Source organism: Phocoena sinus, chromosome 2 (assembly GCF_008692025.1).
Source record: "Phocoena sinus isolate mPhoSin1 chromosome 2, mPhoSin1.pri, whole genome shotgun sequence".
NCBI classification, from domain to species: Eukaryota; Metazoa; Chordata; class Mammalia; order Artiodactyla; family Phocoenidae; genus Phocoena; species Phocoena sinus.
In genome coordinates, this window is record NC_045764.1 from 81,153,369 (window position 1) to 81,169,995 (window position 16,627).

The following is a 16,627-nucleotide window of genomic DNA, read 5'->3' on the forward strand; positions in this document are numbered from 1 at the left end:
TTCTGGTGGGACTGAGAGATTTGAACAATCTATACCAGACACAGAGCCACATGGGACCAGCACAAATAGGTTTCACTGCTACTGCTCCCAAATTGGCAAAATGCTGCACTTAGAAAGAGATTGAGTCTTTTCTGCCGTGGCAGTTGATAGGCATATCTGGCAACACACAAACCCCCCAGCATGTCTGGAATGTTTGAGGAGTATGGTGGCTCAGGGGCTTCACTACAGCATCCTTGAAGCTTCCCTATCTCAGGTGCTCTCCACTTACATGAGCTGTTCTTTAATCTCATTCCAGATAGTACTGGTGTCATCTCCCTGCTGTTTCAGTGTTGCTATGACCTTGCCATCAAGATTTAGAGTAGTTGATACTGTGCTAAACATAAAAGACTGAATTGAGGTAGATATTTGATGTTAGAATTCACTACTTCTTAGGAAATACACTGTTACTATCAAATGACTAACGTGATGCTCTTTTACTGAGCAAATGTGTGTTTGTACTTTTCATTTCTTTTGAAAATAAAGACCCCTGTGTTTCTAGGCCTTCTATATTGAATTTTTTAATATGGGCCAATGTGGAAAAGCTGTAGATTTCATAATTAATGTTAAAAAATATTGTTCCACTACAGTAGAAAAATGAGCAAAATACAAGGATAAGCAATGTTCACACACACACACACAAATAGCTAAGTTGTATATATGGTATCTAACCTTAATAGAAATCAGAGAAATGTGAATCAAGATAAGACTATTTCCTTCTTTAGTTTGTATTTCTTTGAATTCTGTTCTTATTAATTTTCCATGACTTTTTGTCCCAGAAGAATTATTCAGATTATAGGAAGAGGCTGCAGCAAGGCAGAAAAGCATCTCCTTATACATACATACATACATATATATATATATGTATAATTTCAGCTGTTAATAAAAATGTTCTCATGTGCAGAGAGCTAAACGTCAAGGGCAATTTGGATCTTTAAGCATGACAATGAAATTTAGGATACAGAGGATAAAAAAACATACATTCAGCAATTATCTTCCACCTGTCCTCACAAATGAAGTGGGTAAGGTCTTAATGAGGGATTCAACTGCTGAGTGACAGATGAGGAATTAGCACATACATAGATTAATATCAGAAATGGTCATGATAAGCTTAAAGTATTAGTAATGATCACAGCCTAATTCCTTTTTTAAGTAGATAAGCGTGAATGCAGTTTTGAAATTGCATAATAAAACCATATAAGGATATCCTCATGAGAAGTTTATTGCTTGAACATTTAGCTTTCTGCCAAAATGAAAAACAATAAACCAATACTTTATCAGATCTCACAGCCACACAATTAAATAAGGGGTCATGATTTGCAACAATCACAGGTACTCTTAGTAAACTTGAGTGGATATGGCATAGTCCCCAAATTCCCTGTAGCTTTGTTTTCAAGTACTATGTCACTGCTACTGGATTTTGAGTTTCATTTATCCTGAGAAACTGCTTCCTCATCATTAAAATGCATGTATTAACATTTGTCTCCAAACCAGCTCTCAGAAATGACTTGTGAGCCAGAGAGGATTCTTACTAAATTCTTTGAGTTTCCCTATATTAAAAATTATTTAAATAGCATGTGTGATGATTTCTCAGTAGATTTTTAACAGGGAAATAAGCTTCAATGATAAAGACACTAAACCCTTCATTTGGTCTCAGAAAACGACATAAATATTTATGCACACATTATCTTATTTAATCTCCACCTCTCAGTAAGGAAAGTTATTATTTTTTATCACAATTTTACAAATACAATTGAGACTCAGAGACATTATGTAACTTGTTCAAGGTCACACAGCCTTGTGACCTTGACTTGTGGCAGAATCAGAATACAAGACTAGATTTCATTGACTCCAAGGTTAGAGTTGATGAAGAGAGATTTAGTGAGGAAATGACTGACATATGACACCAATTTTCAGTCTTATTTTGTAAAAGGAATGTCAGGCCACAGCTATATGGAAGCACTCAGCTGCAGGTTTGGAGGGCAACCTAGAGATTTTTAGATTAGCTCAAGCTGAGACATGAGAAATGGGTTGATCTCCCATAGGTTGAATTTAGTAGGAAAATGCCTGAAGCAATGAGCTGCAATCCTAGGATTTGGGGTTATTTTAACAACTAAATTTGATAAACAATGTGTTCACATGTTAATATCTGGGGACTTGTTTAAAGAATTTGAATTGACCCCTCAACACCTCAACCATGAATACTTTATCAATACAAGGTATTGTATTGAGTGAAGGTAACTTAAAATACATTATTATAACCTAAAATGCATGTCTCACATCCTTTTCAATATTCACTTTGCAATTCTATTAATGACTGTCTCTGACAGCAGGTGTAGTACAACTTTATGGGCAGTCTTTTCATTTTATGAAGCTCTCCATCTGAAATATTAGAGAGTTGGGATTAGTGATTTCATAGACACAAGTTCTATCATTCATAAATTTTCTATCTTAAAATTGAAAGCATTACCTTTATATGTCTTCTACAAATCTTTCATGGGAATAGAAGGTCATTTATGAACTATATGCCAGGTGACTGAGAGAAGTATACTTTATGAAGTTTTTGGACCATTAATTCTAGATTTTGATTTTTCTTCATTTAAAAAAATTATCTTTGAATGTTTTGAGAGTATGATGGGAAAATCAGCCTCAATGAATTTTCTGTTTGTGGTCACTGAGGTAGGTCACCAAGGTGATTGAAGTCTCCCAGCAGACTTTTAAATATTTGAAGCTGAAAATATTTAAGAGTGTACCAAATGAGTAGTGCTTTAATTTTTATTTATATTCTATTTTTGGTGTGGTTGTGATTATAGCCTCACCAAGACTGGTGATCAGTAATGAATGTGTCCTGTTGGCAGATCCCTCCAGGGCTCTGATTCAATCTTTTGAGTTATGGGATGAGGACAAAATGAACTATTTTTCAAGCTTGTAAATATGTGACAAATGACAGTGCAAGAACTATTGATTCCAATCACAGTGATACAATGTTTCATAGTCAAGACTGACTCTGGCTTTACAAATTACTTGCAAGTTGAACAGTAAACCCATGTGCACCATGCTTCAACCTGGATCAATCTTCAACAATATGTGTGTCAGTATTCACCTCCAATTTGAATAAATAACCTAACTAAAATGGACTTGTCTTCTATTTTTTCCATTCAAAGGGTACTGTTGGATTTCCCCCCAATCTTAAAAAAGGAAGAGAGAAGCAGAACCCTTATAAAATCCCGAGAGACTCTATGCACATTTATCTGCTTTTATCTTTATTAGTTAAATAGTCACAACCAAATATATTTGAGAAACGCCACTCAAGAACATGAATCTTAGCTGAAAACTCACAGGCACTGTCTAGTTCAGTACTCGAATCTTATTCAAACATATCTGGAGTTAAAAAAAAAGAAAATATGGAGCTGATTCAGTAGGTTAGAATTTGAGACATTGCAGTAAACATTGTGTTCCTGCTTGGGGCAACTGGATCTGATTATTTTTTAAAAAGTCCCTACCATGACAGGTATTTATAGATGAAGACAGACCCTCTTAAAATCTTCCTCACTTGGATCATGAATACTCTCGTGGGTGAAGAAAACTTTTCCTAAAGGACCACTGCACAAAGCCAGTAAAATATACTTTTTTGGGGGTAGAGGTCAATTTCTCAGCCAGTGTGAGAAGGCAGCATCTGTATCTCCCTCACCGCCCCCCCACCCCATTGTGGAGCACCATTTAAAACTTGCCCTCAGGTTGTCACGGTATATTTTATGCAGGACTGACCTTAGTGGAGGCTGTGCATGCTGATGTATTATTGACCTTCTTCCCCACTGCTTACGCAAACAGGCCATCTGGGTACCAGGACAGTACAGGGAATATGTCCAACTTTTCAGACCAAGATAAAAATTCAAAAATGGGTTGGGAGAGTGGGGGAAGGAAGGCTCTTTGGCTTGTACTGTGGATTTGTTTATTCAGACATAACTGGCGTGGATCTGGCCAAGGAACAGTTTCATTCTTTGTCTAACCTACTGGCCTCCTAGCTCCTCCCCCCATTGTTCATCTCCATCAATGTGTGATGAGCCACTAAGCAAGAAAGGACGCAGAGACATGGCAACGCCACCACCAACCCCCCATTATAGAGTCATGCTTTGGGGAAGCTGAAATTAGCCAGAGTATGTTGAGGGCCACTGAGTCCCAGAAGACTCCATCTCAGCCCAGTCTACTCCAGTGAGGCCTGCTTCTCCTTCCTGCCCCTTCATTTTGCCCCAAGTGGGTAATGGGGATGTGGAGCCTGGTGAGCCAGGTTATCTTTACCAGGGGTTTGTCTAGCCAGCAGACCTCAGTTCTTACCCAGTTGAATCACAAAGAACCCAGCCTGGCCAAGACAGGCCAAGCACATTTACAGCTTCCCAGTGAATTTTTCCCAGACTGGAACCCATTTTCAGTAGCTTCACTTGGTTGATCAAGCCTTCCTTTCAATGGTGATATTGACTTACAAAACTAGCTCAGAATGTCAGATTCAGTTCATACCAAACTGCTTTCCAGGACCCAGAGATAATCCTGAGTTCTCCACAGCACCGAACACTACCAATGGCAAGGAGGGTTCTGCTTAACCATCAAAAAGCTCTGTGTACTCTCCTTTCCTAGTGGTTATTGCTAGTTTTTTACAATTTAGCTGAGGAGGATGAAGGTATTTTTTTTAATTTATGCATTAAATATTTTTATATTAGAAGTAGTTTTTGGACAAAATATTAGCACAGTTTGTTTTGCATAGTATAGAAATGTAGTAGATGTTAGGCAAGTATAAGCCACCTCCTCCCTGAAGCCTTCTCTTTCCCCTGCTCCCACCCACTCCCTCTCTTCTCCTCTGTTCTTCCACTCTGTAGAGATCACTATACTATTCTCCATAATAGAATGTGTTGCTCATCTAGGTCTACCCTTTTGAGAGTATGAAGGGCTAGGGCCAGGCTTTAATCATCTGTGAAACTCAGCCCCGTGCCTGTCACACAAGACAAATTCAATAAATGTTTGCCGAATGAGTGACTAATCAGAGCTAGACTCTATTTAGAATTTAGCAATATATCAGGCACTTTAGTTAATCATCACAATCTGAAGAGGTAGGTATTACCCTCATCCGCATTGCACAGATTTAAAAACTAAGGCTTTGAGAGATGAAGTAGTAGCTAACAAGGTGTGAGTCAGGATCTGCACTCAGTCTGACTATAGTGTTTGAGTTCTAGCTACAACGCCACATCATAATGGATGTGGTGTGCTCATCCCTTCTTTTGTATATAAATAAGTTTATGGTTCCATTTTTGGGTTAAGTAAGGACAGTTCTATCTCATCAATGGGTATACTGGATTGTGACGGTTATTCAGAGCTATCAGGGAAGCTGAAAACAAATTATAAAACAGAGTCAGTCTCTGTTCTATTTATTCAGGCTTTTTTTTTTTTTTTAACAGCAGTAGAATCTAAGAGGCATAAGCCTGGATTTAGGATGTGCATTAATTTTGTCTTCAGCAAACTGATGAATCTGTGGTATCCAGACCCACAGAGGCAGTAGATATTGTTGTTTTAGTATCCAGCCTCCACAATAGATAAAACTCCTGCCAGCATCTCCTCTTGCTAGCCAAGTGACTTTGAACAAACAATACAACCTCTCTAACCCTCATTTTCCTCATCTGTAAAATGGGACTTATAAATAGTGCCTTCCTCACAGGGTTGCTACAAGGAATAAATGAGACAAAACATATGAAATGCTTGATACATTAACTGGCACATGTTTTGGAGTTTAGTCAAAGGTGAGTATCTACATGACATCAAGACATCTGAATATCTTTAAATACCTATTTAAAGTAAATAAAAATTAACAAGAGTATTATAGGCAAGAGAATGCACACAAAAAAGAAAAAAATCTTTTCAATACCAATGAACTGTACACTTAAAAATGATTATACAGTATATTTTATGTATATTTTGCCACAATAAAAATAATTTGTCCATTATCCTAATGTCATAATGCCAAAACAAAAAACTTAAAAAAAACTTCAAACAAACAAACAAACATAAAAACAAAATTGCTATTGCTGTGGAAATTTCTAAACTATGTAGAGCAATATGTGCTATTTATTTTTATTAATGTTAAAAATTAATGCTGTTAAATTTTTAATTAGAATATTTTTGTGTCAAGTAATGGTAATATCCACCTAAATTTTTACTGATATTGCTAGGACTCTTTCATATCTTATTCTCATTCCCAAGAACTAAACTGTTCTCAAAAGGATTTTTACAATTATTTTGATTGTTTTTTTTTTAACAAGTTAAGGTTTTCAAAGCACACTTTGGATCATATTTTCTTTGCGACTCATCTAGGTTTATATTTCCCACAATCTGGAACAGAAGCTGAATTTGGGGTGGTGCTTTGCTGATGGTCTGTTGGTGTCTGTCTGGGAAAGCATGGCGTGGGCTCAGGAAGAAAAGGGCAGAGCTGCAGACCTAGATAATGACACAGGCAAAGGGATGGCTCCAGTACATAGCTGTGGAGTTCCCATTTCATGTACCCTGCCTGCTTCCCCTTTGACATACTGACTGTCTCACAAAAAGTGGCTTTTGTCACCCTGACCTGTCTGAGAGCTGCCCTTAAGCCTGACATCAGGCCATGTGAGGGATATTAGAAGGTCGAAGAGAACTTTCAATACCTGAAATGTTAAGGCCAAGGGGTAGAGGATGGAAAGTTTGGTAAGAGGGGTGAAAGGTGACCTCATGGCATGTTGGAAGCTCTGTCTGTGTGCAAGAAGAGCATTTCCAGCCTGAGACCAGACAGTGTAGTATCAGGGTGCCTTTGTGATGAACACTCAACAGGATCAAAGGTCTTCTTTGGCAGGGTGGCCTCTGGGACCCAAGGCCCCTCATCTTTTCCTCTGCCTCCTCTTTCCTTTGCTCTTCTATCGTCAAGTAGACCTGAATAATAGTGGCACCTCCTTTCCGGTGGGCACTGTCTTCAGGAAGTTTGTGATCAGCATGCAGTGGAAGGAAGGGTAATGTTGCCACTCGTGATTGGTCAGCCTTGAGGAAATTTGACTCATGGCACTGAGTGCCTCATCAGCTGAAGACGGAGTGTATGTGGCAGGTGTGGGGCTGGGAGGAGGTCAACACCACCTAGATATGTGGTATCTCCAACCTGGCTGGTGAGCAAAACTTCCTGGGGCACTTCTTAAACTTCCAGAGCCAATTAATCAGATTCTCCTGGGATATAGCCCAGGAATCTGTGATTTAACAAATAGCAAACAAGAAGTTCTGATGATCAGCCAGAAAAACTGGAATGGAATCTAGACCCATTCAGTAAAATCATCAGAATGGGAATAAAGGTGCTCAAAGTGATGCTAGGATGCCTGACGGCCCTTCCTAACCATGTTCAATCACTCAACAGCATCATGGAATATATATTTTTATTAAACACCTACCACGTGCTAAAATAATGATGAAAATAAACACAGTGATGAAAATAAACACAGCCCTTCCCTCAGAGCACTTCTTATAGACTACCTGTGACACCACGTATTGTAAGACGTTTGAATTTGGTCTTCTTTTGTGTGAAGACATGGTGACAGCACACCCATCCAAATTAGAAAAAGAAAATAATCAAATCAATTGTTTGACAAAAAGTAGATGATAAATAGCTCTTATATCAATTATATTTCAAATATTAACTTCCCTGGTGGCACGGGGTTAAGAATCCACCTGCCAATGCAGGGGACACGGGTTTGAGCCCTGGTCCGGGAAGATCCCACATGCCACGGAGCAACTAAGCCCATGCACCACAACTACTGAGCCTGTGCTCTAGAGCCCGTGAGCCACAACTACTGAAGCCTGTGTGCCTAGAGCCCACGCTCTGCAGCAAGAGAAGCCACTGCAATGAAAAGCCCATGCACTGCAACAAAGAGTAGCCCCTGCTTGCCGCAACTAGAGAAAGCCCGCATGCAGCAACGAAGACCCAACGCAGACAAAAAAAAAAAAAAAAAATATATATATATATATATATATATATATATATATATATATATATATATATATATATATATATAGTATCCTTGGTAAGTAATATGAGAAATTCAAAGAGGAAATAAAAATACTATATCCTCTAAATACAACTTAATAATAACCACAATTTATTAAACACCTACGCTGTGCCAGGTATGGTTAGACATCTTGACATTTGATCTCTAGAATAATGTAGGGCCCCCCCGCTTTAAAACTCTAGGCTGTGCTGTGCTTCCTCTAGTCACAACCATGTGTGACTTATACATCCCTACTAACTCCAGATCCAACACTTAGTTGCCTGGCAATCTTGGACATGTTACCTAATTTTTCTCAACCAGTTTTCTCCCCTGTAAAAATGGGGATTATATAACTTACTTTGCAGAGTTGTTGCAAAATAAAATGAAATAATGTTTCTAAGGTATCAAAATAGCACTTGATGCATGGTAGGTGCTCAGTCAAAGCTAGTTCTTTCCTGTCCTAACTCCTCTCTCCAGTCATCTGGTACCCACCCTGTGAGCTTCAGTCATCCCAAATGGGAATTGAAACTGAAATTGTCAGAGTCACCCAAAGGCTATGTAATTCCACACAGGCTATGCATTTATGTAAAGAAGAGATGTGCTGCAGGAGTGAGGTTCCTGCATCAGGCAGCAGGTGGAAGATACCAAATAAGTGGCCACAAGCATTAGGTGTTGGGGAGTTTGGGGAAGAACAAAGACACTATGGACTTGGTAGCATAGAAAGTTCAAAATAATAGTGAGATTCCATAGATATGTGAAGTTTGAAGGAGACAGGGGTTTCAGACACATAAAGGAAAGGGAGAAGTACTCTGCAGGTAAGGAAAGCATGTAATTCAAGGTAGACATGGAGGTGAAAAAGCCTGGCTATGCTCAGGGGTCAGTAAGATGCCAGGGTGCAGGATGTAGGATTTGTGAAGAGGTTTAAGGAAACCATAGTACTTAAAAGTTCAGGTGACCAGATTATAAGTGATCTAGAATGCTGGTTCAAGGAGACAGATGAGGGGGAGCCTGAGCTGTCAAATAACAAGATAAAAGCTATGCACTGGGGAATATTTAACTGGAAGTCATACACCAGATAGAATTGGGTGGGGAAGTAGAGGCCAAGTACAAGTAGTGAATGTGCCCACATTTCAAAGATCTTCAGCCAGACTCCTTTAGCCCTGACTTTTACAACTTGATTCCAAGTCATCATTTTGGGGTCTGCATCCATCAATTCCCCAGCCTTCATCCAAGCCTTTGCCCTTCAGACTCAAGATTTCAGGATCATCTTCTACTCTTTCCTATGCCATGGTATCCACATCCATCCAATTGTCATTCACACTGACAACCTTGCTCATTCATTTAATGTTAATAGTGTGTTGGCATCATATTATGAACATCTGTCATCTGCGTGCTGTCGTCTCCATCAATGCTGCCAAACCCCTCATCTAGTCCCAAGTCAATTTCTTATCTGGTTGACTTCTGCCTCTTCTCTTTGGGCCTCTATTTGTCAAACATCACTAGCATTCCAGCTCACGTACAAAGCACCCAGAATTAGAGTATTAGTGCCAGACAGGGTATTAAAAGTCATCCAGTCCAACTATCTCAATTTATTAAAGAGGAAACGGAGGCTCTCAGAAGTAAAGCCACACTGGAAAGTAGATGAACTTTAAACCCAGGCCTCCTGATCCTTGCGGGTGCTCTCACAACGTGCTATATTGCTGCCAGTATGATTATGGGATATGAAAATTCCAGTAGCCAAGAAAGAACAAAACCAGGACCCGCAGAGCTGGAAATAAAATCTAAACTTGCTGCTTAATAAAAATAAAAAAATAAAATTCTTTACAATATGTATACATACCTAAGAAGATGCTCATTGACCTCCTTCCTTTAGAGCTTAGGACAACAATACAAAGAATCTGCTAGACAGATTAGAGCAGCAGGTGAGAAACTACCACCCATGGGCCAAACCAACCAGCAGCTTATTTTTGTAAATAAAGTCTTATTAAAACAGAGCAATGCCCATTCATTTACATACTGTCTACGGCTGCTCTTGAGCTACAACGGCAGAGTTGAACAGTTGTGATAGAGTCTGTATGACTTGCAAAATCTAAAATATTTACTATCTGCTCTTTTATAGGAGAAGTTTTCTGAACGCTGGATTTGAGCATTTTAGTTTTATGCAAAGCTAAAATGAATTCCACCTCCCTGGGGAGGGTTTTCTAGGAAAGCCATCCAAGGGGATGCCTGGCCTAGAGTATGTAGGCACAGCTAGTTGTGGTTCTCCACCTCTTCTGATCCTAACTTTTGAGATCATCTGATGGCAGTTCAACCCAGGTCTTTTCTTCCCATGTAGGCAGAAGCCAATAGATACAATTCCACCTGCCAGCACCTCGTCACTACCCAGTGGGTTCCCAACAGGCTTCCCGCCTCCAGTCTAAAGCTCCAAGCTGCATCCCCTTCAGCTGCCAGTGCTCCTGACTATGAGCTCACTCTCCAGGACACACACCCACTCGGGCCACCCTTCCCATGTAAAATATTCCAGTGGCCTTCGGCCTGGGGTAAGTCTGTACCATCCCAGCCATGCATCAGGATCTTGGGATGCTTTTTAAAACCACAGGTGCCCAATATGTACACATGCTTAGGAAGATCTCATCTCAAAAGTGTTAAATCTGAAAAGTACATGTCACCTCCTTAGAGAGGCCTTCCCTATCTGTCCTATCTGAAGGAGAATGCCCCCAATGCTGTGTCCTATTAAAGCCTATTACCCTGTTTTATTTTCTTAATAGCACTTATCAGGATCTGACAGGTTAGAGTTTGTTTACTTCTTTACTGTCTATCTTTTCGTCAAATACTATGAGCTTCCTGAGAGTATGGGGAGCATCCCAAGCACAAAGAACAGTGTCTGACCCACAGTAGGGGCTCCAAAGATATCTCTAAAATCTGTATGGGTAGCTTTCCTTGTTCTGGCACCAGTGTCCTCTCTGGTTTACCTGTCTAGCTTTAACCCCTCCTGCCCCAACACCTAGGTTCCTGTATACCACACACTTAAGCAGTCCAAGTACACCACGGCACCTGGGTACTGCCATGCAACACACCCTTGCTCCTATTTCCTCCTCTGCCTGCAATACCCTTCTCCCTCCACACTGGCCTGGCGAGCTCATGATTGCTCTTTCACAAGTCACTTCCAAACTGTCTCCTCTTCCCTCATCCAGGTAAGCAGAGGTGATCCCCTTCACCACTGAGCTCTATTACAGAGCACTCCATTGTTGGGGTTATTTAATTCATGAAGACCTCCTGTCACTAAATTGGAGGTTCCCCAAGGGGATTCATTTTGTATTTCCAGAGCCTAATGCTGTACTTGGAATACCAGACCCTAACTAAATATTGTTTGAATAAGTAGATGGGTAGAGAAGGAAGTAAAGGAAGCAAGGGAGGAAGGGGGCCAGAGAGGAGAGAAGGGAAAGAGGGAAGGACAGAAAGACAGAGAAGAGAAAATGAAAAACCAACCTCTCTCATGGAGTCTGCTGTCCTGTGCTCACACTTCAGTGTTACATTGCTAAACTAGCCAGCTCTGTATTGTGAAGCTAAGAGTGTAGCACCAGAGATACTATGTGTTCAGTGATTTCTTCTGAAGACTCTACTCTTGGCTTCTACAAAGTCTTCTTGAAGATGCTACCAAGAGGAAGAAGGGATAAGCCTTCCTAACCAGACTTGGGGTGATGTTTTAAAACCCTATGGTTGCTTCCAATCACAGACTTGGTAGTGTGATGAAGGAGAGAAGCATAAAAAACTGCTAGTAGGGAGCCGAACAGCTTCAAAATTAACTGGCTTCAAATGTTTTTACAAATCCTCAGCTCTTCTCCAGGGCATAGTCATGGTTGCCATCTGTGGCATTGATTGTTTTAAATAAAAGGGTTTATACTGTCCTTAAAATATACCTTAGGTGAGAGGCTAATACAGGAATATTTTCCTCAGATGGGGAAGCAATGGAAATCGGTTTTCTCCACAATGAAACATTGCCTCTTCCAGTCGAAAGGAATTTTCACTTGGGTCAGAGATGCACACAAGAGAGAAGAGAGACTCCTGTTGAAAAGCTTGCACGTGCCCTGAAAGGCATTTTGCATATGGCTATTTCCTGATGATATACCTTTAAAAATATAGCTCTCTTATGGATGCATTTCATTAGTTAAAAGGGTGACGTTTCTCTGTGTTAATGAAATAGAGTTAAGTTCCAATCAGATGAACCTGACATAAATATCCATTTCTAACTGGTAGCGGTTTTAGCTGCTTCTTAGGAGAACAGTTGGGAGGAAATGGAATGTAAAATAAAGATGTATTGCAGAAGATAGCAAAGCTATGCAAGTTTCACATTTTTCTTAAATAAACGTGACAGGGCTCCTGTGGAAAGCCCTCTGGGGAAATAATTTACAGTGGGTGAAACTAAGGCTCGAATAAGTTAATTGAACCTACACTAAGTCACTCTGCAAATCTGTGGCGGGAATGGGATCTGAACCCAGAGCCACTGAGTGACAACACTGTTGCTCATCTTGGGAGCACCCATATTATTCAGAGATATCAGGAACATGATCAAAACTTAACACCAGAAAACCTGGCTGCTAAAGTTGAATTCTACTGGGCCACATCCCATAGCACCCGATGGTCTACTAGGCTGCACTGCTAACTGGTCAGTAGTCATTCTCCTCACAGAATGTTCAATAAGGCTACCACCATTTATTTTTACTTTTAGTTTATTTTTAGTTTAGCTTACATGTAGTTTGTTGTTTTAATGCTATGGGGTTTTTTTCTTTTTAATTCAAATGGAAAAAGATTGCTGTATTAAGTATAGCTAAAGTTTTTTTAATTTAGGCCCTGTTAAATTCAGGATTTGTGTAATTCCACCCAAACTGAAGCTAAATTTTGTGCTGTTTTTAGAGAAAAGATGAACCAAGAAAATTAATAGCATAAATAAAGGACATATTTAACTTACTTAACTATAATCACATATATTTAAGGATGTTGGCAGGGGATGGTTTGCGGTAAATATGATAAATGATAACAACGACAGCTATATACCCAGAACCTCTTGCCAGACCAAGAATCAAGTGATAACATGATGTATTATCCACTTTGGTCTCTACAGAAAGTCAATGACATGGTCTCTTTTACAGATAAGACAACCAAGAGAGATTATATGACTGGTCCAAGGTATCAAGGCCAAGAAAGAGTAAAAATTCATACCCAGGCCTTGCTGGTTTCAAAGCCCGTGTTCTCACTGTCATGCTTTACTGCAGTAATTCCTGGTCTTTGTGGGTGTCCTGGGCCTTATAAGAATCGGATGAAAGGTGAGAAAAAAAATGTTGTATATGATTTCAAGGAGATTTTTTTACTCAAGAATGCCTCTCCTACTGCCTATTTGTAAATCTCTTCTTTTCTGTTCATAAAAGCAGGTCATCTACCTGAAGCCATTTTGTTAGAGTATTTTTTTAGGTAACTGTATTCAAAAGCAGCATAAGACTGTTATTTACAAATAGACTAATTCTGACTTTTCACTAATTCCTCCTTAGTTGATGGTAATGAAATTTTGTTGAATAAAGATGGAGTTGAATAGATCCTTAACTAATTGATAATTTATCCAAATGTTTTATTTTGGGCAATATTTTGGTTGTTTCATGAATTGATCCAATGTAAACTGGCAACTGTCTGGCAGTCGGGTGGCAGTGACAGAGTTCAGACAGAGGCAAGACAGTGCCATGTAGAGCTATGTCAGCGACTGAGGCAAAAGGAAAAATCAGTAATATGGATCCTGTCTTAATTTAAGATTTTGATATTTTCTTCATTACAATTTTTTTTTTGCTTTAATTCTGATTTTTAAAATATTGTGCTAAGGGGGGCTTCCCTGGTGGCACAGTGGTTGGGAGTCCACCTGCCGATGCAGAGGACACGGATTCGTGCCCCAGTCCGGGAAGATCCCACGTGCCGCGGAGCGGCTGGGCCCGTGAGCCATGGCCACTGAGCCTGCGCGTCCGGAGCCTGTGCTCCGCAACGGGAGAGGTCACAACAGTGAGAGGCCCGCGTACCGCAAAAAAAAAAAAAAAAAGAAAAGAAAATATTGTGCTAAGGTATTATCATCTTGGTTTCTTTTAAATTTGGGGGTGCTCCCTTAAAGTTTGTACCTGAGATGAATGCCTCACTTATCTCACCCTAGTCCCAGCCCTGGATGAAGGGTTGGGGGTGTCCAGCAGAGTGTTTTTTTAATGGGTTATTTCCCATGAAAATCAGTATTTCTAGCATCCCTTGTAAAAATTGGCAACATTGGACTTGCATTTCCTGATGACAAAAAGTGGCTTTATCTGAGTGGCAGCTGCCTCCAGTGGGGAGTAAGCGTTCTACAGCCCCCATCACTGCCTGGCCAGTTCATTACTGCCTGGCCCTGCAGGATGTGAGTTGAGCATTCTGGAGCTAGACCAAATGTACAAATGTTATTTTCGAACCTTCTGGTTGTGCCATAGCCTATAACATTCCCTCAGAATTACTGATGTGCCACCCTTGACATTAAATCACAAGATAAGATCACTGCCAGCAAGACGCTGGGGAAAATTCCATTGACTAGTATTGAAGCATCACAGATCACATGTGAGTGTGCACTTCACATGTTTTCCACGCAGGACAAACTTCTTTTTCCACATCCAGGACTTAAGCTAACAAATCCCTTTTATCAACACTAAGACTTTTTGAGCTACAATGTGCCTCCAATGTGCCTCACTCTGCGCTAAGAGCTGTACATATATGATTTTATTTGGTCATCACAAGAATCACGTAAGATGTATGAATATCTCCATTTTACAGATGTGGAACTGAGTTACTAAGAAGTTGCGAAAATTGCCCAAGGACACACAGGTGGTAAATGGACGAAACTAAACTCAAACCCAGATGGATGACACCAAAATTCTATAGTCTTTACCACTATGAACCCTGCCTCTCTGTGGTCTGCTGTTATTTTTAATAATACACACCTCACTTCTAAATTTTGCTAATTGCTCTTTGCTATCAATGGCACTAATGTTTCACAAGCATGTGGAATTTGATCCAAGTGCATAAAACAGCTGTCTATTGTATTAAATTCATGTTAAGAGCCTATCTTCCTTGTTTTTGAGCCTTTTTTCATTCCAGATTAATTTTTCAAAGGTTAATCACATGACACTTATTTTAATTATGCCTATCTAGTCACGACAAATGACAGCGTTTGACTTCTTGTTGCCTTCCTTTGTATTATGTGACCAATGAAATTATTAATAAATGCCTTTTTATTATGTAGTCATGCTGTAGGTGCCCACAGGGCACAGGCTGGCCTCATGTATTTTATTCTGGGTGTAGTGTCAGCAGGGCCTTACGGATTTGCTAATGAGCTAAATCCGGTTAGTGCCACATGCCCTGGACTGCCACAGATCTTTTAAACACATCATTGCTTTCAGAGACTCAGCTGGGTTCAGTTGGAGAGAGATTAACTTCTCATTCCCATTAGTGGAGAGTCATACTGTTGGAGAGAGAGCTGCTTATGGAGCCCCAAACCCAGGACCCTCTGACCGATGAACCAGTGACCAGTCAACAACAAACTGTTGTTGTTATTTTTATTATTATTATTTGTTTTGTGTGTGCCTTAGACACCACCATCTCTTTAATAGGGTGGGCAGTCAGGAGGAGAGGCTGTTTTATTTCCCACGTGGAAAATATATTGACTTTTATCTAGAATGATGGAAACTTAAAAAGTAAGGGAGTGAGGCATTTAAAATAAACTTAAAATTGGATAGTTATAATCCTTGAACAGATTCCTTCACCACAAAACACTGAGTATAAGTGCTATTTTAAGTTATATATTTTATTTTTTTCAGATAATGATAACACTAACCATTATTGAGTGTTTACAGGGTAGGGCACTCATAATTGCTTTATGTTTATTAATTAATTTAATCCTCACAACAACCCTTGGACAGAGATACAATTATCCTAAATTGTACTGCTCCAAACAAAATATGTGAGATAATGTCTCTGTTCATCTTGTGTCTCTTTTTTATCTCTTCTTACATCTTATTCTTCTTGAGTTAACATTTTAAGCTATGCATATTGCTATTCCATGTTTTTGTTGATGGGGTAAATGAATGGTTAAAGTAGAATGCTTTTTGAGATGAAAGCCAAGCTTAAGTCAGGCCTCTACAAAGATACTACAAATGTAAAGAAAAGATAGGAAAGCTCCAAAACACAGAGAAGCAAGAAAAAATGTACTTTTTCTCAAGTATAGTTTCTTATGGAAAAAAATAAAAGATGTGCAAAATAAAATATTCAGCCAGGAAAGCAAGAAAAGAGTAGTAGAAATGCACATTTTCCTTTCATTTAAGATTAAAAATAATTGAGAAAAACAAAATATAAAACATATTCAAGAGTAAAGAAAAAATATCCTGTTCAGATTAAAATCATCTCATCATAGTTCTGTAGTAAGACACACACAAAAGAGAACTCCAGAGGTATTCTGGAATAGAAATCAATGTGCACACCATAACCACAAGCCCATC